This window comes from Larus michahellis, chromosome 3, assembly GCF_964199755.1.
Source record: "Larus michahellis chromosome 3, bLarMic1.1, whole genome shotgun sequence".
Taxonomy (NCBI): domain Eukaryota; kingdom Metazoa; phylum Chordata; class Aves; order Charadriiformes; family Laridae; genus Larus; species Larus michahellis.
The window spans coordinates 129,870,003-129,892,070 of record NC_133898.1 but is presented as its reverse complement, the minus strand read 5'-3'; the positions used below and the strand labels follow the sequence as shown (position 1 = coordinate 129,892,070).

At 49.3% G+C, this 22,068-nt stretch overlaps 1 protein-coding gene across 7 annotated transcripts in view; it reads left to right on the top strand.

Moving 5' to 3' along the window:
• The window catches only part of EXTL3 (exostosin like glycosyltransferase 3), a 171,575-nt gene that overhangs the window by 79,109 nt on the left and 70,398 nt on the right, over positions 1-22,068 (top strand). The window contains exon 1 of one of the 7 annotated variants that reach the window (XM_074582147.1): positions 21,148-21,348. The exons of the other annotated variants lie outside the window; for them this stretch is intronic. The gene's annotated coding sequence lies outside the window, so the exon portion shown is untranslated. Of the gene's footprint in view, positions 1-21,147; positions 21,349-22,068 lie in introns of those variants that run through there. 7 annotated transcript variants of the gene reach the window in all.

Sequence of the window (22,068 nt, the reverse complement as noted above, 5' to 3'; positions counted from 1 at the left end):
CTTTCTCACCCTGTGGCGAGTTTTGAGATGCCAACACTTTGTCCCAGCAGCTCCCAGCTGAATCGGTCTCGTGGGGCTTCTCTCCAGGCTTCGGGAACAGGGCTGTAAACAAGACTCCTGAACACCACTCATGTCTCCATCACTGACTGCCTTCTGTGGCCCTGGGCAAACCGTTTAGCTCTTCCTTGCCTTAATTTGCCTGATGATTGCCTTCTGATATCTGAAAGTTCTGGTAATTGGTGCTGCTGGTTGTACCTTGAGGCAATGACAAAGAAGCTCCCGGCTGGCAGGGAGGAGGAGGGGACAGTTTCAGTGTGGTTCCCTGTTAGTCTGTAACCAAATAAACATGGAAACTCCTGTTTGCTGTGTTTAATACGGCAGCTTGCAGGTGCCGCCAGTTTAGAACACCAGGCTTAGCTGTCGGTGTAGGGTTGCTTGCCCATTCCAGCGTGGATGCTAACGGGTGGTACTGGTGTTACCTTCTCGTCTGCAACTCCACCTATATGGTATTTTGATCAATTTGTGAATGTGATGCTTATTGAAACGTACATTTGGTACTCGTCCCCTTCTGAATGGTGGGGTAGATTGTGCCAGGGTTTGAAGTGACAGCGAAAGCTTTAGTGCGTGAAACAGCCTTGTTCATTTCATGAGCTTAGACTGGAAATCTTTGGTGTGTCTACAGTGTGTGTTATTTGAGGAACTATGAGATTTAGCCTTTCTACCTGGGAGGAGAAATGGTTGTGCCCTCCAAGTGTCTGGGTTAAGCACAGCTTGCGTTTTGCATCTTTTATGTCCGTTGGCTCGTTCTTCTTGGGCTGCCTCTTGTTTTGTGGGTGTTGTGGATCTCTTTTTGTGGAGCGCCGTGAGTTTGCATGCACATATCAAAGGCTCAGCGTCGGTGCCAGCGTCAGGAAGAGCGAGCTTTCAGCACAGCGGTTGGGTTCAGCTGCCAGGTGGTATATGGGGCATCTGGGGTGAGAGAAACCTCCAAGGCATTCACTTTGGGGCTGGGAACATGAGGGACATGGGTGGAGAGTTGGGGCAGCAAGGATGAGCATTTTGGGGTGACTCTACATAAAGAAGTAGAGGAGGAAGCCCTAGTGTAGCTACTGGAGCCTCCTGGAGCACTTCTCTGATGGGAAGGAGAGGACCAAATCTGGAGGAACTGGACGAGAAATGCTGTAAGGATTGTGGTGGAGCTGGAAGCACAGGATGGAGGTGTCCTGGATGAGGAATGGTGGACAAGGAGACAGGTTCAGATGGTAAGCAGAGGCTGTGCCCTGATTTCATTCTTTTCTTTTTCCTATTTGTTCTTACGTCTTTCTCATGCCATTTACACTAACCATACTGAGACTTCCAGTTAATTTCTAAGAAAAGAAAAAAAGATATTAAACCGTTTCTGCAGCTTCAAAAGCAGGAAATCCTCATTAGCTGCGGTACGGCCTTATCAGCCTGTTCTCACGCTGGCAGTCTGAGCTTCGCCGCCCTGAAGTCCCTTCCCATGGCACCGCAGGCTTGGACCGGGCTTTTGTGGCTCTTGTGAGCCACGTGTCTGGCTAAAAAAAATTAAGGCTGTGCTGAACAGACAGACTCGGGCCACTCTGGCACTCACCGGCCTGATCCGTGCGATGGTCTTTTGTCCCACATCCACGGTGAGTTCTCATGTTCGCCCCACAAAGCATTAACGTTCTTGTAACTGATTTGGCAGAGAAATCTTATGTCCGGAGGAAGTCATAAATAACCTCTTTGCCCACTACTCAGTGTCCTAATTGTTAGTGCGACTTTTTTTTTCTTTTCCCCCAGAATGTTGATTTGAAGTGTCACAAATGTGTGTTAAGGGTGGATCCTTCGTAGTCTCTTTGGCTGCCTTTTGCAGAGGGCGCAGCGTGGAGCAAATGGCACTCGTGGCTCCGGGTATTTCCCACGAGAGAGACAGTTCTGTTCCTAGTACAGACGATTCTCTGTCATGTAACCGAACACAGAAGGAACGTGCTGCTTCTCACCCAGGACTTGCCATCTATTCCTTTCCTCACTTGCTGCAAGACCACCTTATTGCCCTTCTGCCTCCAGATCATCTGCTGCAGGGCTTGGTTTGGCTCAGGAGCTTTTTTTTATAAAAAGCTTCCAGTACTATTCCCTCCGTGTGCTATGAAAATAGAAATCAAAAATACCATGGATCCTCCTTCTGTGCACGTGTGGAGGCGGAGCGGGGCTGGGGGATGTTTTTTTGAAGAAGGACTGTATAGAAATCTTTCCCAGTTCCGTTCATGTAATCAGTGTTTAGCATTCTTATTATGTGCTTCAGCCCGATCACCTTTAACTTGATTGTTCTGAGATTACTTATCTGAGAGAGACGGAGGTTCATTATGTTAATTGGCTCTGAAATTACTGCATTAAATATCTGTAATTGGTATTATTATTCTGGTCTTGCTGTGTCCTAGGGTTTTCAGCGAGCAGAAATTAATATGGAAACCTGCGCTTTCTGTTGTGGTTGCTGGCGGAGCTTCGCGTGAGGTTGGTGTTTAAAGAGCCCGGTCGATGCTTCTTCTAGCCAAGAGTGGGTTCAGTGACATGGAGAGGGGCGAGATCCCTGCTTGAAGGTGCCTGTGGTTAATCCCGGCTCCAGGGAGAGCTCCCTGCTCCGGCTGAGATGGGGCCTCTCCATCAGGACTGCTCCTGCTTAGATCCCAGAGTGCTTTTGGAGAAAGGAAAGCACCACGTACCCCCTGTTGTACCGAACCAGGGCAAGAGTGGCCAGAACACAGTGCAGGGAGAGAAGCACCTGCAGAGGTCTGCTGCAAATCTTGTGGCCATTGAGAGGTTTCTGATTGCCCACTTGGGTAGTGGCCCTGGGATTAATACTGCAGATTTTCTCTGCTTGAAAGAAGCTTTTTATAATCATTTTAGAGTAAGAACTGTGAGTACAGGGAAGATAGAGCCCCTCGGAAGATGAACTATGGATGTACGGCTGGAAAATTAATTTTAGGAGGGAACAAGCGTGGAGTAAGCTGGTGTTTCCACTCCTGACTGTGCTGCCTAAAATTGTTTGGACAAGGGATAACTTCTGCCAGCGTGGTGTGTCTTGCGCCTGTTGACAGCACAATTTCTACCCAGTTATGAGATCCTCTTACAACCAAAGCTATTCTCTTCCCTCCCACCTCTCCAGTTTGGCCAAAAAGGTTTTCTCCTTCATCAGGCAGAGTAAAAGCTTTCCTAACGGTTACTGACAGCGTCGTGAACTTGGATGAGCTGTGGCATAACTTGATCCTCTCTAAACTGCAAAGCTCAGGCTTTCGTTAATCTGCTGTAACAGGATCTCCATGGCCAGCAGAAATTGTAACGTAGGTTGGAACTTGGTGTTGGTGGGAGGACATCAAAAGAAGGGAGAGCTGCTGGATAATGGGTGAGGAAAGTAAGAGCGTTGGGGTAGGAGCCGTAAATCGGAGTAAGGACAGCATTAACAGGTAGGAGATGAGGTGCTTGGGGAGGAAATGAGGGATGTCTGAGTAAAGGGAAGGAAATGAGGGTCTGCTTTCAGTTCCTCCCAAGCATTTCTTTGGAAGCACATGTCCTCCAGCACAGGAAGGACATGGACCTGTTGGAGCGGGGCCAGAGGAGGCCCCGGAGATGCTGGGAGGGCTGGAGCCCCTCTACTGGGAGGACAGGCTGAGAGAGCTGGGGGGGTTCAGCCTGGAGAAGAGAAGGCTCCACGGAGACCTTCCAGCCCCTGCCAGTCCCTCAAGGGGCTCCAGGAAAGCTGGGGAGGGACTCTGGAGCAGGGAGGGGAGCCATGGGACGATGGATGACAGTTTTAAACTGGAAGAGGGGAGATTGAGATGAGATCTGAGGAAGAAATTCTTTGGTGTGAGGGGGGTGAGCCCCTGGCCCAGGTTGCCCAGAGAAGCTGTGGCTGCCCCATCCCTGGAGGGGTTCAAGGCCAGGTTGGCCGGGGCTTGGAGCAACCTGGGCTGGTGGGAGGTGTCCCTGCCCAGGGCAGGGTGTTGGGACTGGATGATCTTTAAGGTCCCTTCCAACCCGAACCATTCTATGATTCTATGATTTGTTTCTGCTCCGTTTCCTGGTGATCCCTAGGGAACTTGTGCTGGCAGAGGGCTGGAGGGCCACATGCTGAGGGGTGCTGGGCTGCTGTTGAGTTCAATGGATGGGCACAGCTTCTTGCCCAGGACTCGGGCAAGAAACCCAGGAGGTGTTTGGGAGGGGCGTGTGGCCACCCTGGCTGGACTGGAGTAAAACCAAACCTTGCACCGTGTATAGGGCACGAGAGTTATTCCCTCCGCACATTGTATCTGCCATGGTAGTGATCTTGCTCCTTGAAGCCTGATCTATTTGACGAGTACACAGCAGCCTGCTCAGAGCTTTATTGAAAGAAGAGACCTGTGCTACTTGGTTGGGCCAAATGTCTCTTTAGAGCAGCGTCCTGCGTGCACGCAGCAGTGAATGCTTAGGGGGAGCGGAAGAGCAGGCGTTTATAGTGATTACTCTCCTATTCCCTCCTACCCTGTAGCAGCCAGGGACCTCCAGAGCTGGAAATTGCCAAGTGACCCGCTCTTTCTATCCCTGTGGTCCTGTAGGTCAAAGCGCTCCTACATTTGTCCTTCCAAATTATAAATATGTGCAGTCTCTGCAATACCTGGGAGATGCAAATAAAGCCAGGTGCTGATGGCGGTTCTACCCTCACGTGCCGGCAGAAGTACTTCAAGGATCCTACTTTCATCTCCTGTATCTTCTGCTGTCCTCTGCTTTTGCAAGTATTAGTTTGCTTGGCAAAAATGCCCAGCTCTGCGTCGCCTCTCCAGCGCCGGCATAAGAGATGAGCTGGGCTGTCATCCCCCTTGGACAGTGCCGATGCAAATTAAAAGCTAAATTCAAGCTTTAGAAGTTGCTGCTTGTTAAGGTGCTGTGAGTTGGAAAGAGTATTAGAGCCATGTTATAACTATATGGGACACTTTAAAAAAAAAAAAAAAAAAAAAGAAAGAAAAAAAAAGAAAAAATATGGATTTGCAGAAGGAAAGCTACTTAGAGGCAGTGGATAAGCACGCTCTAGGCAAGGGAGTCCTCTTCCCTCTCCAGCTGCTTGTGTGGATGCCTGGAGCTTTGTAAAGAAATTTTCCACAGTCTGATGCACACATTGTAGAATTAAGAACAAACTTTGCTGCCACCGTTTCGAAACTATTTCCTTATTACTTGAATCTTTGATCAACAAAATCAAGGCTTTTTTCACCGTGCCTCTGAGTCCTCTCTGAGCAGCACAAGATGTTCTCAGCCTTTCCGTGGAGTCAAATTGTCTGAAGTTTTGCCTGTTGATTTTTTTTGTTTTTATTTTTTTTTATTTTTAAAAGTATTCTTTAAGGTGAATTTGGAATGATACAGCTTCCATCTGGGAACTATTTTAGTTTTAATTTGAAAAAACAGGCTATAAAACATACACTCATAAAAACAGTTTGTCCTTTCCAATGTACTAGAAAATGATTCTCATCAGCCTCTTAAGGCACTCTACTTTCATGTATTTAAGCTCCGTGACATGTTCAGAGAGATAGTTACTGTGGGTTTTAGTACAGGGTCACACATAAATTTCCAGTATGGATCATTTGGGGAAGATTAATACGGAGAACGTGTTAATAGTAAAGAATTTGAAGTCATTGCAGATTTTGCAGCACAAGTAGCTTAGTGACCATAAAGCTGCTGTCCGTTTTTGCTTGAAAAATGAGCTGTACTGAAAGGATGTACTTAGAACTTTGGAAATCGCTGGTGCCTGTGCGTGGCACGCGTGCTCCTGCCTTGCTGCGGGAGGGTAGTTGACGTGTGTCGGGTGTTGGCTGTGGGCTGACGGTGCTTCAACCTCATCATCTCTCTGCTCCTTCCACTTTGCTGTCATCTCGTTGGGACCTGCAGGGTTTAACGGCAGAGCACAGCAGGAGTTCGCCCACTCGGCGGTGTTGATCGGTTTTCTGTGGCATTCTGGAAACCAGCTCCCTGATTTTTGGCTTTTTAGCGTTCATTGTATCTCCAGCTCTGCTCAGCGCAATTGAGTTTGTGGTAGAGGGGCAGGAATAAGGCACCACTTAGCAACGAAAGAATTTACCAGCTGATACCCTCAAGTTTCCATAGGGCCACACTGATTTCCCAGGCTTTGATTTGATGCTCTTATTCAGCAGCCTGACAGAGCCTGTGCGTCCCCCTCACCCCCAGGGAGGTCCCTTTGATTAAGTCATTCCTGCTTCGTGGGACCTCATGGGGAGCCTGTGCTGCCAAAAGTAATGAGCTGAAAAGACCGGCAGTGTCAGATCATATCAGCATCCTGCAAAGATCTCATTCATTTCTGATTCCTCATTATTCTTGGTGGGCTTGGTTACGACGTCATCTGATTTTTTTGCGTTACGGAATTTTTTGCAGCTTGGATATGGAGAAGCAGAGTTGGGCAAGGGATCGTGCAAAGCAGAAAGATGTCTGGCAATGTTTGACCTGCAAGGGTTGTAACTGCCCACCTTCTCCTTCGTCTCGAGCACTACTTGCTTCAGGGATTGTTGGAGACTTTAAAAAAAAAAAAACAAAACAAAACGAAAAACAACCAACCACCAAACCACCACCAAATTGCTTTTGAGTAACGTGAAATCCTGATTATGGAAATGTTAATCGTGTATCACATCACACATTCATCTCCTGCCTGCTCAGAAGTCCCGCTGGTGGCCCATGCGTGAACAGAAGGACATTTAAAGAGAATTTTGCTTAAAATGCACTTGTTAGGATGCCTATGTAAAACCGGTACCTTCACGGCTAAAATCAATGTTTTTGTTTGCGAAGCAGCATTGCTGTGCTGAGCAACTTTTATGGATGAATAAAGTGTTAGTCTTTTTCCAAAGGAGAACGCAGCCTGAATCAGATAATGCAGCAGAGCAAAACGGCAGAGAAAGGTGGGTAAAGAGCCCCGAGAGGGGATCGATGCAGGTTTTTATCTGGGAGAGATGGACGGTGGCATTCCTAAGCTTCTCCCTGCTGGTGTTTCCCTGTAACCGATCTTACAAAAATACTTGGAGTACATGTAACTTAAGGGTGTGATTATTATATTTTTTTAATTTTAAATATTTATTATATTATATTTGAGGCCGCACCTTGAGCACTGGGGCCAGTTCTGGGCTCCCTGGGTCCAGAAGGACAGGGAACTGCTGGAGAGGGGACAACAAAGGGCTACCAAGATGCTGAGGGGACTGGAACATCTCTCTGATGAGGAAAGGCTGAGGGATTTGGGTCTCTTCAGGCTGGAAAAAAGACGGCTGAGGGGGGATCTTATCAACGCTTGTAAATACTGAAAGGGGGGGTGTCAGGAGGATGGGGCCAGGCTCTTCTCAGTGGTGCCCGGGGACAGGACAAGGGGTAACGGGCACAAACTTGACCATGGGAAGTTCCATCTCAACATGAGGAGGAACTTCTTTGCTGTGAGGGTGGCAGAGCCCTGGCACAGGCTGCCCAGAGAGGTGGGGGAGTCTCCGTCTCTGGAGACATTCCAACCCCGCCTGGACGCGTTCCTGTGCCACCTGCTCTGGGTGACCCTGCTCTGGCCGGGGGTTGGACAGGATGATCTCCAGAGGGCCCTTCCAACCCTATGGTTCTATGAACAGGGTTGAATTATACTGATAGAGGAGTTGCACTTTTATTATGCCTTGTTTTGCCACAAGTGATTTTTTTTTTTTAAGCTGGAGGTTGATTTTAGGCTCTGAAGGGAGGTGAGGACTCCTGACGTGCAGCCCCCGCACTCATTGCTGATGCCGGTGAGTGGCCGAGAGGAGGCATTTCTGAGCAAACACCTGGCAAAGGTGTCCTGAACTGCCCTTGGGAGGAACTTACCTGCTTCTTTCTTTCTTTTTCTCCTACTTTGGAGAGATTCTCGAGACACCAGTTAGCTAACTCGGGCGCCTGATGTTTGGTGGTGTAAAAACCTTATCTGTAGTTCAATCAGACTTTTACTTTCCAGTGCAGCTGGGGCTGATGCTGACACCCATTATTGAAAGTTTTCCAGACTGTGTTTGAAAATCCTGTTCTCGGTTTGTTATTTTTTTTGTCAAACTTTATTTCAGCTAGGACTTTCCAGCTGATCGTCTGCTGGGAGATGTGCTTTTTGTGAATACTCAGCTGTTTTGGAGAACGAGACTGAGAAAATACACGCTTTCTTACAACTAAAAAAAATAATAATGGCATGGCGACCATTTCAAGTCACTGTGCCCCTGCACTTGGGAGCAACGACTTGCTGTTTGGCAGGTGTCTCTTTTGCAGTTCGCATAAAAATCTGCCAAAGTTGGGGCAATTTGGAAACGTGTGGGGGAATAGGGGCAGGGAACTGCTGGAGGAGGGAGAAAAGCTGTGTTGCTTAAGCATCACTGGATACCGCCCTCGAGTTGGATCTTCTCCTTGCTGTTGCCACGAAGTGTGTGATTTTGGGGAAGCTGCTGGAAACAGTCTCTTCAGACACACCATTCTCAGAACAGTCTGTGTTTTGGAGACCCTGGATCTAGTTTTGCAGGGTTAATGGGGTCCAGTGGGACCCGTCCTCTCTGTGTGTGCCTATATGTGAAAATACATATGTATGCATAGCTGTGTCTTGGTGAAGACGATAAAATATATCTATATATGGATATATTGAGGTCTGAGGCATCCTCACATTAGCAGAAGCTGCTGGTCCTTGTCCATCCCTGCCCCTGAAGCTCATGCCCTTGTGGAAGGACAACCTTAATGTCTTAAGAGCTTCATCCTGGGCCAGATGGGCTGAAACTGCTTCAGAACAAAACACAATTGTACAAATGTTGCCCCACCCCTGGAGGGGTTCAAGGCCAGGTTGAACAGGGCTTGGAGCAACCTGGGCTGGTGGGAGGTGTCCCTGCCCAGGGCGGGGGATTGGGACTGGATGATCTTGAAGGTCCCTTCCCACCCAAACCGTTCTATGATTCTATGAAATCTTATTTCTATAAGAAACTAGGCTGTAAGTGGGCCAAGGGCAGTGTTTCACACCCTCTAGTGTTGGGCAGAGCATCGGTGAGGTGCAGATTGTGGGATATAGATGCTCCGGTGCCCACCTCTACCCTGCTGCCAGTCGGTGCCTGCAGGAAGCAGACAAGCAAATCGCTGTGACCCTGTAGAAATGGAGACCGGAGGGAGCAGAAAACTCCCCAAGGGATGTCTTGGATCAGGCTTTACAAGTTCTTTTTGATACATCGTGCCTTTTTCTTCAACATGCTCTGGAGTCTGCAGAAAAGGGACCGAAGTCCTGTGGCTTCTCTGTACTTGTGCAGCTTGAGGTGGTGCATTGGCCTGTTGGCTTGGAGCATCGTGGAGGACAGTGCGGATAATGACCCTTCTTTTCCTTTTTGGTGGAGGTGGTGGTGACCCGCAGGGAAAAGAAAAGTGTTGAGGCATTACAGAGTATTTTATGCCTGTCTTCCTCATAAAGGAAAGTTTTAATTGCGCGATGGTTGAGATGAACAGACATCTCGTCTCTGCTCAATTTGCCCAGCAGGAATTAGTAAGTGCGTGAGAGATTCTTCTGTAACAAAACAAACCAGCAAAAAACCTGCTTGACTTAAAGATAGAGCCTACATCAAAATGTAGCACTTGGGCTGGGTGGAGTCAAAGTTGCCCGAGGGGCCTCTGGACTTTAATGATGTTCTAATAAAGCTTTAGCGCATGTTAAAGTTATGGAATCGAACATCATTGCTGGTAGCCCTGAGCATCGTTCCTGTGGTTGACAAAGGCCTGCAGGAGTACCGGATGGGAGGAGAAAAGTGAGAGCTGTTGAAGGATGCGTTTCTCTTAACTCTTGGGCAAATACTTAGATTTGCGGGTTTTTCAAGTTATTTTGGTTTGATAGATAGTAGATAAGCAGATTTCTTTTTTAAGGATGACTTCTCCTGCTTAATCTATTTTTCTCTTGTTCATAGTGAAAAGAAACTGAGCGTAGTATCTTGTGCTTATAGGTAGGAGCGAGTTCTCTGTGAGCTCCTGGTAAAACGCTGCTCTGAACAAATTCAGTTTTGTGTGACTAAACAGTGTCAAAGCTGTCACGAAGATAGCGTAAGCCCATCTCTCTCCTCTTTTTTTCCATCAGTGTAGGAAATAAAAGCCATTTAAAGGCTGTGATAAAGCTGTAGCGCTGTAAATGTGATCATGGGTGTTCTTAGGAATAGCTGCATCCTTGGTGTTCTTGTGATTTTCATCAAGTACAGAGTCGCTGCCGAGAAAATCTGCGGACTTCACAAAACTGATGGGAGTAATAAATCGTTACGAGAATATGATAAATGACTTGGAGCAATCCAGTTGACTTGTAAACTGCAGTCCCGCAAATCCTGTGTGAAATGACCCACGACGAAATCGCAGGTGGAGGAGCGAGCGGCGTGGGCCGTGCCTGGGGGAGAGGGCTCTGCCCTGGAGAAACGGGGCGCTTGTGGCTCTGCTGAGCAGCTGAATCACGGAATCACGGAATCTTCAGAGTTGGAAGGGACCTCTAGAGATCATCTAGTCCAACTCCCCTGCTAGAGCAGGATTGCCTAAAGCACATCCCTCAGGGCTGCATCCAGGCGGGTCTTGAAAATCTCCAGAGAAGGGGACTCCACACCCTCCCTGGGCAGCCTGTTCCAGTGCTCTGTCACCCTCACCGTAAAGAAGTTTTTCCGTGTATTTGAACGGAACTTCCTATGTTCTAGTTTGTGCCTATTGCCCCTTGTCCTGTCACTGGGAACCATTGAAAAGAGCCTGGCTCCATCCTCCTTAAACCCACCCTTTAGGTACTTGTAAACATTAATCAGGTTCCCCCTCAACCTTCTCTTCTCCAGGCTAAAGAGTCCCAGCTCTTTCAGCCTTTCCTCATAAGGGAGGTGCTCCAGTCCCATAATCATCTTAGTTGCCCTTCGCTGGACTCGCTCCAGTAGTTCCCTGTCCCTCTTGAACTGGGGAGCCCAGAATCTACTTGAATTCCCAGGGTCGTAGTGCAGTAAGAAGTGTTTAACGCCAGCTGTGGACATGTGAACTGGGAAATAGGAACAAAGGATGTTTTTACTTCCAAAAACTGCGTTTATGAAAATACTGGTGCAACGGCTTATTTAGCTCTGATATCCATATTTTAAAATAGACATGGGAAAAGCGAGAAAACATGCAGAAGGAGCAGCGGGGCAGTGTTTGGAGCAGGGAGAAAATATCTAGGCTTCAACTTTTTAAATCTCCCACTGTGTTTGCTGGGTCAAGAGAGAGATTGAAACACGACTGCCTTTTGGGAAGAGGGTGCTGGATGCTGCTGAGTCTGCTGGAGAGGGCTGTGAGAAGTACCGGCTGTTTGGAAGGTGACCTTAGAAGGTAGGCACAGCTGTGGTTAGTCACTGGAGCTTATTTCCAGGGATTTCAAGGGATGGATTCTCCCTCTGTTTGGATCCAACCTTGATGCATCTTTGGAAGTTGTACTATAACTAAAAGCAGGTAAAGGGTTGACTGGGAGACACAGAACTAGTTTACTTTACCTATGGAAATAGTGAGGTACAGAGATGATGAGGCTCTTCGCATGGTCACAAACTAAGCTATGGTATTTATCCGTCTGTCGCAGAATAGAGACCATTGCAGGAGGTGGTTTCTGAACACCTCGTGCCAGCACAGTTCCATGCAGCGACACCAGTTCCGTGGCATTGAGCGAAGGGGGTTTCCATTCCCTTTCTTGAAGGCCACATCTCATAGCGTCATCTTTGCTCTGAATGCTATCGTGAAACAGAGGGTGGTTTCACACAGTGAAAACGTTACAAGTTCTTGCTTGGATGGCTTTCTGTCAAATGAATTTCTGCAGTGGACTGGAAACTTCGGACAATTTTCTGAAAGGGAGTTGTTGCTACTCCTACGTGTTTTATCTGCCTATGGAAGAGGGAAGGAATTCTGTGCTGAGACAGACTCCAACATGCCTCTTGCTCTTCTTTGAAGCAGCTGATTTGCCCCTCCTGAGCATGCCTCCCCTCGCATGCTAATTCTTTGTGCCCCGCAACGGGTTTAATGTGAAAAGGATTTGTAATATCCCCAGCAGTGGACTGTGACTTCAGGTAAAGAGGGACAAGCCAGCCACAGGGGACCTTAATTTGAAGGTCCGGTTTTTATCCCTGAACGTCTTGAGCCTGAGAAGCACGTGCAAAGTGGCTTCTTTATGGAAGCTTTTCCTGAATTAGCTAAGGAAAAAATCCTTCTATTTATTTCCCTCCCCCTACAAGTAAGTCCTAATACTGTCTCTTGTCTTGTTATTCCTTGTTGACAAATGGTGGGAGTAAGTGCCAGAGTAAATGTCCTGTTTTCCTTATCCACCCTCATTTCTGCATTGAACATCCTTGTGTATTCCTCCTTTTCTTAGAATCATAAAATCACAGAATCTTCATGGTTGGAAAGGACCTTTGAGATCATCGAGTCCAACCAAACAACCTACAATCTCTGTCACTAGAGCATGCCCTGAAGTGCCACATCTAGACGTTTCTTAAACACCTCTAGGGATGGTGACTCAACCCCCTCCCTGGGCAGGCTGTTCCAGTGCCTGACCACTCTTTCAGTAAAGGAATTCCTCCTGATATCTAACCTAAACCTCCCCTGCCGCAGCTTCAGACCATTTCCTCTGGTCCTGTCATTATTCCCCTGGGAGAAGAGGCCAACCCCCACCTCTCTGCACCCTCCTTTCAGGGAGTTGTAGAGGGCAATGAGGTCTCCCCTCAGCCTCCTCTTCTCCAGGCTAAACATGCCCAGCTCCCTCAGCCTCTCCTCATATGCCCTGGTCTCCAGACCCCTCACCAGCCTGGTAGCTCTCCTCTGGACACGCTCCAGCACCTCAATGTCCCTCTTGTACAGCGGGGCCCAGACCTGAACACAGCACTCGAGGTGAGGCCTCACCAGTGCCCAGTACAGAGGCACCATCACTTCCCTGCTCCTGCTGGCCACACTATTCCTGATACAAGCCAGGATGCTGTTGGCCTTCTTGGCCACCTGGGCACACTGCTGGCTCATGTGAAGCTGGCCGTCCACCAGCACCCCCAGGTCCTTTTCTGCTGGGCAGCTTTCCAGCCACTCTGCCCCAAGCCTGTAGCGCTGCTTGGGGTTGTTGTGACCGAAATGCAGGACCCAGCACTTGGCCTTGTTAAACCTCATACAGTTGGCCTTGGCCCATCGATCCAGCCTGTCCGGGTCCCTCTGTAGAGCCTTCCTACCCTCAAGCAGATCAACTCTCCCACCTAGTTTGGTGTCATCTGCAAACTTACTGAGGGTGCACTCAATCCCCTCATCCAGACCATCAATAAAGATACTAAACAAAACCGGCCCCCAAACTGAGCCCTGAGGGACACCACTGGTGACCGGCCACCAAGAGGATTTCACCCCCTTAATCACAACTCTGTGGGCATGGCCATCCAGCCAGTTTTTAACCCAGCGAAGAGTACGCTTGTCTATGCCATGATTCGCCAGCTTCTCCAGGAGAATGCTGTGGGGGACGGTGTCAAAGGCCTTACCAAAGTCCAGATAGACAACGTCCACTGCCTTCCCCTCATCCAGAAGGTGGGTCACATGGTCATAGAAAGAGATCAGGTTGGTTAAGCAGGCCCTCCCTTTCCTAAACCCATGCTGGCTGGCCCCGATCCCTTGGCTGCCCTGCATTTGCTGTGAGATTTCACGCAAGATGATCCTCTCCATGATCGTTCCTGGTACCGAGGTCAGGCTGACAGGCCTGTAGTTCCCCAGATCCTCCTTCCGACCCTTCTTGTAGATGGGCGTCACATTAGCCACCCTCCAGTCATCGGGTACCTCCCCTGTTGACCAAGACTGTTGATAGCTGATGGAGAGAGGCTTGGTGAGCTCTCCCGCCAGCTCCCTGAGTACTCTTGGGTGAATCCCATCCGGCCCCATAGACTTACGTACGTCTAGGTGCAGAAACAGATCATTGACTGCTTCCTCCTGGATTATGGGTGGGTTTTCTGCTCTCCATCCTTATCTTCCAGCTCAGGAGGCTGAGCACCCTGGGGATAGCTGGCGTGACTATTGAAGACAGAGGCAAAGAAGGCATTCAGTATCTCAGCCTTCTCCTCGTCCTTGGTTGCAACTTTCCCCCCCGCATCCAGTAAGGGATGGAGATTCTCCCTGGCTCTCTTTTCTTACGCAAAGCCCTCTCTACGTATCATCATATCAGCTCAATTTGGCTTGCTGAGGGAATTTAGGGATTTTTAAAGGGGATCTCTGTCCATTTGGAATTTCAGTAGTCACTTGGTCATCTAAAGGTGCACGGTCAAGAGTTGTGTCTCCTGCAAGAGGACATGAAAGGGAAGTTGTGGCTTCTGGAGTGGGTGATTGAGGACACACAGACCTTTCGGCTGAGCGTCTCCAGCAGGAGCTGCACCCTGCCTGCCCGTTGGCAAGCTCCTAGTCAGCTGTAAGGTAAATTATTAACTTAAATCCCTTTCCCTTCCGGTGACTCAGCAGGCAGGCCGTAGCTTTTAGGGCATCTCTAACCTGTTTGACTTTTGATTGCGAGTCTGAACGCAGACTGGCATAGTCTTTGAAGGGAAAGGGTAAGGAGAAGGCCGTAGAAACTAATCCTTTGCTAGCGGGGCGGGACTTGACTCTTGCGGGGGGTAATAATTTCCCAGTTTGTTTCTGGGAAATCAGTTGTTTCTGGGAAATCAATTGGTTTTGTTCAGGTTTGCCAAAGAAACTAACAGTTTATCCCTATTTTTCACAAGCGTCTTAAAATTCCTTTCTTGCAGTGCAATCATAAAATCTTTGACTTTCTCTCTGCTCTACAACAACAAGGTTTAATTTCACTGTTTGTATGATTCTGATTGCTAAAGTGGAAGCGATATAGGAGCACTCTGGGGTTTTCTTCTGTGCTTTTCTCCCCCCCATAGACCCCTCCTGCCTTATCCCAGTCCAGTCTGCACTGGAATTCCGGCATAACAACAGGAGCCCCAAACAGTCCTTCATTTCTAGCTCTGTTTTACGTGTTCTTTTCCAGAGTATTAATATGCTGGGTAGCCTCTGTGCTCAAACGAGGCATAAACAATTCAGACAGCAAATGCTATGGAGCAAGTGCAGTTAATGGACCCAGCTGGTTACGTTGCCAGTTTTATGTGACATGTTGCCTGCGTGAGCTTGGGAAACTTTCTGCTCTTAAATATCAGAGCGCTGTTTAATGGTTTGCGTTGTCCAAATGTCTGTTGGGCTTCGGCATCTCCATAATGGCACTTGGTACCGCAGGTATGGGGGTGCCAGAAATGCCTCTGCTTGACCTCGCGTAATGTCTCCATCCCAACCATGCTCAGCTCGGCAGCTTCGGTGGAGACAGACCCTGGGAGGGATGCCGGCACGTGTGCGCAGAGCGGAGCGGATTGCAGCTTCCTGCGCCTTCCCCGGGGAGGGATGGCCCACAGGGGCTGCAGATCTGGGCTCGCACTGCCCCACGTCTTGATCGCCTTGGCCTTCTGCTCAGGCTGGGTTAGAGCGTTGCGTGTCTGGAATGATTTCCACGGGTGTATTTTTGTATTAGGTTGCAATATTTGTCTACCTTCATGCAGAAGAATGAGCTTAAATAACTGTAGTGAAAACAAACTTTAGATTTGCCATAGTATGCCTGACAATGTGAAAAATAATGATGGTACAGACAGATGAGGGAAATAAAAAAAAAACTAGCCTGGATGAGAGCCTTGAAAGATGAGAAAATACGGAAGCAAGTCGACATAATTGTCAGGAAAGGGTGAGATGAAAGCGGATGGTGATGTTTTTATGACGGAGAAGTAAAGGAAAAAGCTTTGCAGTGGACACTGCGAGGATGAGCGAAAGAAAATGGACAAATTTATCTGGATAGTGAAGAGAAAAGAAAATAGTGGTCAGATAGTGGTCAGAAAAGAAAAATGAGTTAGTTAAATAGCCCAAGATGCCATTTAGTGCAGTGCATTTCACTCTTGGCCTTCCCCAACCCCACTAACGTGGATTGCTCCAGGCCGCCTGGGGCTGCAAATTCTCCGTCCCCGTTTCCTGCTGGGGAGAAGGAGAGCTCCTCTGTGTACGTATCCAAAATGCTGGTTTTAATTTCCAAGAGGATGTAGATCTTATTTGTTTATGTTGGAGCAGCGAGCTGGAGAGGCCAGGAGAAGACCATGTGTTTACGAGCAGGGCTAGATTCCCCGGAAAGCAGAGTCGTCTTCCTGGGCATCTCTCCATCGCTGCTCTCCTGCCCTACTCTGCCTTCCTCCAGCCCTGCATCCCAAAGATGTTGTACGCGTTACCTTATTAACATTTCTCTTGTAATCACACAGGTCTTTCCATCTCCGGCACTTGGTGCTGAGCTCGGTGGTTTGGTGTGGTTGCTTAGGGCAAAGTTTCCTTTTTTACTTTTCAAAGCGATTCTTACATGCGGTCGCGCTCGTTGGGGCTCTCTGCAGCAGACATCTGTCATTTGCTTTTCTCCTGCGGACGGTAGCAGCGAGGTGCACAGTTGAAGGTTGACGGCGGGGTGAGCGGCAGATGTCGGTGAGCGTTGCCTCTGCAGCGTGTGCGCCGTTCTGCTCCGCCTGTGCCAAATAACTGAGGATGAAAGACAAGAGTGATGTGAAAAAAATGCAATTTAAATGTTCTTTGAAAAAGACAGCAACAACAAACTTGTGTTTCAAAGGATGGGGGGGGGACCTTATCCACTAAACACATCACACAGTGCAGATTCCTGTGATCTCGAGAGACCGTTGGGATCTCCAGCTCCCCAAACGGTAACACATCAAAGAAGTGTCCATGGGGCTTGGAGTACAAACATGTAGTATGCAGATGGCATAGAGAGTTCACAAGGCTCGGAATCCGTGCCCAGGGAACAGATACTCCCTTGCTGAGCGACCATCTGACAGCCGCCTCCTTTTAGATGACTCTTTGCATCAAAGGTGACCTGAAAAACTTATTTTTCAATACATTAAAAAAAAACAAACTCTCAAACTTAAAAATCTCCAAGTCCAGCTACAAGAGCCATCCCTCTGCTTAAAAGATCATACTTTGCAAAGTAAGTTTTGTGTGTCTTCCCAGACTTGAAGGCATGGTTGCTTGGCACGGGGCTGTCTTTAGCTCTTGCTCTGGCAAACGTGGAGCTCTCCTCGCTTGGTGTTCACAAGTGCAGAGGGGGACATGGAGGGACCCACAGCAAGTGGGCAGTTGAGAATGACCTGTTCTCCAGTACTTACCCATAGCATCATCTGTCATCTGATAAACTAGAGGAAGGGGATGCCATCTAGAGGAACCTAGACAGGCTTGATGAGTGGGCCCATGTGAACCTCATAAAGTTCAACAAGGCCAAGTGCAAGGTCCTGCATCTGGGTCGGGGCAACCCCTGGTATCAATACAGCTGGGGGTTGAAGGGATGGAGAGCAGCCCTGAGGAGAAGGACTTGGGGGTGTTGATGGGTGAGAAGCTCCACAGGAGCCAGCACCGTGCGCTGGCAGCCCAGAACCCCCCCGCAGCCTGGGCTGCATCCCCAGCAGCGTGGGCAGCAGGGCGAGGGGGGGATTCTGCCCCTCTGCTGCGCTCGGGGGAGACCCCCCTGCAGTGCTGCCTCCAGCGCTGGGGCCTCGGCACAGGAGAGACACGGAGCTGTTGGAGCGGGGCCAGAGGAGGCCCCGGAGATGCTGGGAGGGCTGGAGCCCCTCTGCTGGGAGGACAGGCTGAGAGAGCTGGGGGGGTTCAGCCTGGAGAAGAGAAGGCTCCGCAGAGACCCCACTGTGGCCTTTTGGTACTTAAAAGGGGGCTTATAAGAAAGAGGAGGACTCTTTAACAAGGCCTGTAGTGACAGGACAAGGGGCAATGGTTTTAAACTGAAAGCAGGTAGGTTTAGATTGAACATAAGACATTTTTTATGATGAGGGTGATGAAACTCCGGCCCAGGTTGCCCAGAGAGGTGGTGGCTGCCCCATCCCTGGAAACATTCCAGGTCAGGTTGGACGGGGCTCCAAGCAACCTGATCCAGTTGAAGGTGTCCCTGCTTATGGCAGTGGGTTGGACAGGATGGCCTTTAAAGGTCCCTTCCCACCCAAACCATTCTGTGATTCTGTCATCTCCGCTGGGGATGATGGTGCTTAGCGGTTTCATCTGAGGTGACAGCAGTGGAGCTGCTGAGCTATTGCTGCAGGAATTACTTGCAGTTGTTAATACTGTTTTAAGGCTTCTGTCTGTGCAGGTCAAAGAAATTAGAGTGTTGGTTCCTGCAGAAACCTCACCTTTGTAATAGAAGCACTTTGGAGGCACCAAGTAACGCTGCCTTATGCCTTGGGCAATGTAGGTTGGGCTCTTGCCGCGACTCGGTGGTGTAACCGAGATCTGCAGGCAGCAAGGCTGCCTCTGCCCCGAGCGCAGAGTGACCTGGGTTCAGCTGGGTTTTACCTTCTGCTGAATCAGGAGCCGCGGTGCAGGTGAGAGCACAAACCGTTCCAGCGGAGGCTGGTCAGCCTGGGAGCAGCCCCTCGCTGCGAGCACCCCGAGAAGGGGGGTGAGGTGGTCCACACGCGTTTCGTGGCTTGCCGGAGTGTGCGTACCACGTAGGGACCTCAGGAAAGCTCAGCATCCCACGGAGCAGCAGGGAAGCCGGACTTGAATTCAGTCTGGTGGCCAAAGTAACGCACTGCTTTGACCAAGAATGCCCCTGTTTGTTCTTCCCCCCTCCCAAAAAAAAAGTAATATCCCCCTCCCTTTTTCTGGGCCAGTTTTCATAATTGCATCTGGGAGTCCTCTGCCAGGCAAGCCGCCAGCGGATGTCTCGGCAGCGGGGTGTTCTCTGCCCTCCAGCCCCACGGCGCTCGGGGCAGCTGGACGAGGATGAAGACCAGCATCTCTAACCTGCTCGCTCGAGTAGGGAGGAGCGGTTGGGTTGGTCTGCTGGTTCAGGGGATAGCCGATGCAAATTAAATCGCTTTTTGATCGTCCATAGAGAAGAGTCCAGCAGAACCCTGGGGTGGTGCTTGGACAGAAAGCAGATGCCTGCTGTCTCGGGAATCTTCAAAACATTTCTGCTTTTGCCAGCGCTGTTTGAGGCTTTCCTGGGTTGGGTCTGCGCCAGCCACGTCGCGCTCCAGTCCTCTGCTTATCCCCTTCAGGGGCTGGCACCGCGGGGAAGCAGCGTCACCTACCCTTGATTGATGGGGCAGTGCCGGGCAAGGCGAAACAAATACCCCGGGGATATCTGGTGTCTCCATCTCCTGGGACCGGCTCTGGAGGACCCCAGCCTGCTTCTGCCCGGTTCCTCGTGTGTGCCAGCAGCACCTCGGTGAGCCGTGTTTCAATCACAGCGCACGTTATGGAAGAGCTAACTTTTGGGCGTAGGGATGAGGGGGAAAGGAGAGATATGTTTAGAAGAAAATTAGCACAAGGTCATCTTTAATGCCTAATTACGATGCGTGCCGTCAGTCCGTCCAGACTGTGCTCCATCCCACAGAGCACCCGTCGCACGCTACCACGCTTGATTGTACCTCCAGGGATGGGAAGCAGCACGTCGCCCGCGTTGCCCTATCGCAGCAGAGCAGATGTGTGCCAGAGCGCTGCTGGCCCCCACCGGTGGCGGGGAGAGTCACGACACGTGTATGTGTGTTTTGGCAGAGCTGCAAAAATCAGCATTTGCCACGTATGACGGAGCCACCTCCCCTTCTGTCAAGTGAGAATAACATCGCAGAAAATGCGTGTCCTCCTGAGGGAACAACTTGGTAGCGATCAGCAGTTGTTGAGTCTTGAACAGCTTCTGCTGGTCCAGCCAGTTCTTCAGAGGCCGGGTTTTTGGGTTGTTTTTTGTTTTGTTTTTAAATGGCAGCTTGCTAAGGGCCAGATACTGTTGTGACAGTACCTCTGAAATCCTTAAGCTGCTTGAATCACTCCAAGGAGCCAAGCAATAAAAGAGCTGGAATAAAACGTATCCCACAATGTCCTTCACTTCTGCTGACAACTGCAGTTTAAATTACTGGTGCAACCTTTTAGCATAGCTAGCTTGTAAAAACTAATAAAAAATAAAATGAAGTCATAACGGCTACTTGCCACCGCGTCTCTGATGGGGAGTAGAGAGAAACTGCCTTTCTTTTGAGGTGAGCCCATGCTGGTGTACCATTATTGCTGTTAATATTGTATTCTGATCACTGTCATTAATATATGCTGTAATTTTTACGTTATATAAGTTACACAGCGTTTATTAGAGAAGGGGCTTTGCTGTTCTCCTAAGGTAATGTTTATCCCATGAGCACCCTAATGTTTTTCAGAGCTTATATTAGAATTGCACTTTTAAAAAAAAAACCAAAGTTCTCAGGAGAGTGTTTTGTTTAACTGATGCGAATTTGGGCATCCCAGGTTGGCCGGGGCTTGGAGCAACCTGGGCTGGTGGGAGGTGTCCCTGCCCAGGGCAGGGGGTTGGCACTGGATGATCTTTAAGGTCCCTTCCCACCCAAACCATTCTGTGATTTCCAGGTGCTCTGATTTCTTGGATCCTTTGCTTCAAGTGTCTGGAATTTTGGGGACCCAGAATAATTCATGACTTTGGAAAAAAAAAAAAAAGTGCAAAATTTAACCGATGTGGATTTTTATTTTACAAACTATAAAGCTTGCAATAAAACACTTCCAGACCTCAAAGAGCCGGCGAGGGTTGTGTACAGATGCTGGGTTCGCATATTGTGGGTGTCGAAGCGGGTATTGCGGGGCACGTTGAAATGAAATCTTCAGCTGTGGCTGTTGAGTAACATCTTCCCTCGTGATTTCTGGAGAACTCTGGAAAGAGCTTTGCAATCCAGGGAGGAGCGAGGGGCAGAGGGGTCGGGGCTGTTAGTTCTCGTCTCTGCAAACATCTTGTAGCCTTGTGCAGATGGAAATGTGCCATGTCCTGCAGCCTGCCAAAAGAGAGAAGAGCTTCGTTCATGATACGTTTCCTTCTTCATAGCCCAGAGATGTAGGCACTTAGGAAGCATTTTGCTAGCCAAAGTGAAAAGGATGGAGGCAGCCTTTATAAGCAGCTGCCAGTCTCGTCACCGGAGCCCAGCGCCAGCCCCCGAGGACCAGCTCCATCTCCCTGCTGGGATCGGCGGCAGAGCTGGGACTGTGTGAAAGGCTGCGGGTATGGAACGCATTAGTTAAGAGCAGGGGTGGGAAGAGGGAGGCTTGGGACGTTCTGCTTGTACCGGCCGCCAAAACCGTGGCTGTCCAAAAGGCTGTGTAGGAGGGTGAAGGCGTGCGGATGGCCCTGATGAGCAGCGCTTTTTGTTCTGAAACAAAAGGAAATGCCACCTACAGCAAAGGCATCGCCCGCTGAACAACAGTCCTGCAGCCTTTGACTTCGGTTGGCAGAAGGTATTTTATTTTGTTTCGGTTTCCTATATGTATAGCTGCTGAGATCAGACAGTTGTGTGCAGCAGAAGCGTGTCTGGGAGAGGATTTGAGCTGGGGAAAAAGCTGGAGGAAAAATCATAGTGAGTTACTGGGCTCGAGGCTGGAAGTGGTGGGTGGAACTCACGGTGTGTCATGCAGCAGGTCAGACGGGATGGTTTGTGGAGGTCCCCTTTGACCTTGGCACTTACACAACAAAGTAGTTGATTCTTTTTTTTTTTTTTTTTGTGGGAAACGGTCAAATGCGTGTGACTTCAGAGCTATCGGTTGCTAGGTGTTGTAGTGGAAATGTTTTCTGTGAAGGGAGCCCAGAATGCCTGCAAAGCTGGCTTTGAGCTGATGGAGCACAGAGCTGGCGGCCCACATCTCGTCCCGTTTAGCCACAAAGGATTTGAGATAGCCCTTCTCCAGGTTGTCTCATTTAGAGAGAGGTTGCAGCAGCAGCGTTTGTAAAGCATGCTGATCATTTACCACTGCAGTTCTGCTGCTCTGGGTTGCGCTGGCTCTTGCGAAGCCATGTACCCTCGTCCCCAGCTTCAGGTAATGAACGGGCCAGGGTTTGGTGGAGTGAAGATAACTCAGCAACCCAGTGGCAGGGACAACCAAGAGCGTCTCTCGCATCCTTCTTTAGGATCTGGCTGTCCCTGTAAGTGTTGAATTCTGCTCTTACAAGCCAAAGCATCA